Here is a 4,176-nt window from a genome sequence, read left to right as displayed (position 1 = left end):
CTTATTTCGGCCGGTAAAATCAGCGGTTTAAGCGTAACCGAGGTTTAGACTATGATTGTAAAACGGGCCCTAAGTAGTATCTGAGCTGTACTCTCAAAAGTTAGACTTTATAGCAGATATTAAAAAAAAAAATAATCTTTTTTTTATCTAGACAAAAATGTATTTACCTTTAATCTTTATCTAGATAAATGTTCATCATATTATTTTCATCTTTATCTAGATAAAAAAGTACTTATCCAACACTGAACTGTTATCCATATCCCGTATCCGTGTGCAAAATACGAATTACATATTATATAGGTACTCACAAACTCTTTATGGACTTCACCATTTTTGAACTTCACATACTGTTCTAAGTCCTCCACTATTAATTGCATAAGTGACGAATTCTCCAGGCATGCTCAGCATGCTTAACAATAAAAACGTAATTAATAAATATACAAAAATTATTTTGCCATCAATAATATGATAAAACGTATTTAAAAAAATCATAATGTATGACAAAAATGTCATCTATTTCTGGTATAGGTACTTATCCGTATCGTAACATTTACTGACAGCATTATGCGATAACTGTGTGCGCAAGCTATACGATTCATATTAGGTATAGCTGTGAAATATCGGTTTTGTAATATAGGTAACTAATATTAATAAAATTAAAGTCTAATACATAAATTAAATAGAACTACAATGCATTATGATAAATGAGCACGCCCATACATCGGAGTTAGCGTTCGCCACTGAATTGCATTAACCTAGGAGCATTGGTGCCAATAATGATATTGACCAATCCTTTTCAATAATTAATAATGAAAAAAAAACAGTTATACGAGTGGTTAACGACATCAACCAAATATTGTTTTATTCGCGGTTAATAATCAATATACTTACATAAAAAAAACAACCGATGGGATTTACTTTTTTGTCGAAACCTTTTTATTACAGTAATATTGTCAGATTTTACCTATAGGTAGTTAAATTACCATTTTTAGGGTTCTGTACGGTAAAACGGGACTATTACTAAGGAGGCTCCGCTGTCCGTCCGTCTGTCACCAGGCTGTATCTCATGAACCATGTAAGTTAGAAAGTTGAAATATTCACAGATTATGTATTTCTTTTGCCGCTATAACAACAAATACTAAAAATTCTAGAATATATAATATAAGCAGTGTTGCCAACATGCTTATGGCTGATGGTGGAACGGAACCCTTCGTGCGCGAGTCCGAGTCGCATTTGGCCGGTTTTTGTTCATTTATTAAAAGAACCTTCAAAATCTGTACAATATTAAATGAAACAAATGTATAAATATTATATTATGCGTAGTATGTAAGTCAAATAAAAATCTATAAGAGTAATATAAAAATCAATAATAATAAATTAATAAAAATAAATTTTCTTTTTCATTTATTCACAATCCTCACCAATCGAGACATGTTTTTTAAATTTCTATGACCTGTACGTTTCTTACACTATAAGCAATATACTGTGCAGTCACACCAAGGTATATTTTTTAGGTGTAGCAAGAAAACATTTTACCCACCCACCCACCCCCTAACAAACTCAAAATTATTTTATTTTATACATTTCTATCATATTTTAATTGATAATATTAGTAATTATTAAGGTATTAGCCAATATAAACTGTGATTAATTATGAACATATTTCAAGTTGATTATTTTATGTTATTATACCCACCCGCCCCTTATTTAGGGTAATAGGGTCGGGTGCCACTGATACTGTGCATATATGTGGAACTAGATGAGGGAGCCAAGAGCTTAACCAAGTATAACTATATTTCAGGACAAATTAATAATACATTACAAATCGTATTTTATATCTGTGAATCAGATTGTCCATCTGATTTTTAAGATTGTTCAAGGAACATCGAAAAACATCAGATTGCTATTCTGATTAACCATTAAGTTTACCGAGGACACAGATATATAAAAATACTAGAAAGACAACTTGGAAATGTTTTTGAAGTCAACAAAATGGCTGAAATTCTCTTATCTAAGAGGTGAATGTTTACATTTTCATAACACTGATAAAGATATTATTGTTATCAATTTGTCATATTAATATGATTGATATTATAAATTATAAGTTTAAACTTTAAAGTCGTATAGGTAGTTCATGATGTTAATAACTTAACTTACTTACATAAATCTTAAATACATATTAACTTTTAGCTTATTAAACAGCTATGTAAATTATGTAATAGTGCATTTTTTCATCTACACTTTTTGTGGGGATTTGATTTTGAGTACAAAAAACGGATGGAACTGCATAATTTTTTAAGTGCAAACGTTGCCCATTTATATTTTTAAAGTCTGACTGAAGGAAATGTTTACTGCATACCCTGATATATTTTGTAGGAACAAATCCTTTTATTTGTATCGCATCTGTCCACCGTTTTGTTATTTCTTTATTTATTAAAGGAAAACTAAAAACAATAGATAATGTATACATTTTATTTAAACAAGCCTTTTTCAAAATGATACTTACGAAAAAAAATTAATACCACTATTTGCAACTCTTTTACTGTTAAATTGCCAAACACAACAAAAATAAACCATTTTACCTAACCATAAAGAACAATTTATATTTGCCAAAATATTACAATACAACTACTGAAATTACTTATTTAAGACACCTAATTATATACCATTGTATACCACAGTTTAGATGAGCGGAGTGGAGTGGTACGGGGTTACCCCGCAAAATGTTTGTCCACTTCTCCGCTCATCTAAACTTTGAATATTTATAACTCATAAACTACTCGTCCCAAATTCGATTTTCATGTATCAAAATATTAAGAAAAATATTCTGCTTTGGAATAAAAAATTAAAACCCTATGTTGTCATTCAAAAAAGTAAAAAACTTAAAAAATTATAAGGATAAAAAATATTTAAAAATATAATTTTTTAAGAAAAACGTCGTTTTATAAGCGACTTGAAAGTATGTAAAAAAATATTTTCAAAAAAACTTACACTTTTTGAAGTAATGAGTGTTGTTTGATAAAAGAATCACCCGGTATATCGATAATATGTTAGTTATTATAACTCAAGTTATTTATTATTTTCTTATAGCATTTTTGTGTGTGGCTTTACATATTCCTATACACAACAATGTTTTACCCTCAACTATAAATTAATTAATCAAAATCATTCTTAACAAAACTAAATCGTATTTTACTAATATAATTTACCATGGGTTTAATGATTGAACTTTTGGTCACAACTTATGAACTGCAAATTGTATTATACATTTATACCATATATGTTTAAAGTTAATACAAGTAAATTCCATCCTTTGTATTGTTATAAATACAAGATCATAAAATAATTGTACCATTTAATGGCATTTATTTTGAAACTCAACGCCTAATAATTAGAAGAGTCTTGTTATTACATAAATATAATATTAATTCAACCAATTTTATAATTTCACCAAGTATAAAATAAATATTAATAATATTCTCTCTTATATTTAATATAAAATTATATCTTTTTTTCTTCTTTTTTCTTTTACTTTATTATGTTATAATATGACATAACATAAAGTTATATTTATTTTCATTTTAGTTCATTTTTAATATGAACTCAGACCATTAGAATTCAAGCATGTGCTTATTGGACGAGCTTGAAACTTGTTAATTATATCTATATGGTATTTCTCGTTTGTTGCAATAAATTATACTTTTAATCTTCATTTTAAGTCAAGGACTAAGATATACTATAAAATTAAAAAGTAAATCTTAGTGAGTGTTGTACCTTGTAAGTGTATAATTATGTTGCAATTTGTAATACATATTTAATAGTTTTAGATTCCCGCCATAAAATTATCATTTATCACAGTTTATCATAATTTATATTTTGTAAACCACGAACTAAGATATACAGGACTGGAAACGATAAGGTTGGAGGGTGTGAGAGGTAAATCCTCCTTAATGTACACAATGAGCGGGGTACGGGGGCTTCGAGTTCTTGTCAACACTGGCGCTATCTAGGTATCCAAAACAAGAAATTAATAAATCGGTATGTCTATGAACAGGACTACATTAACAGAAGCTTAATTTCCCGCCTTTTTCATGCTTCGTAAAATATATAATTATACATTATTATAATATAATTATATATTATATTATTATACATTTTACACCTACCTAACATAGT

Source organism: Acyrthosiphon pisum, chromosome A3 (assembly GCF_005508785.2).
Source record: "Acyrthosiphon pisum isolate AL4f chromosome A3, pea_aphid_22Mar2018_4r6ur, whole genome shotgun sequence".
Classification (NCBI taxonomy): Eukaryota; Metazoa; Arthropoda; class Insecta; order Hemiptera; family Aphididae; genus Acyrthosiphon; species Acyrthosiphon pisum.
This window is presented reverse-complemented; position numbering follows the sequence as displayed.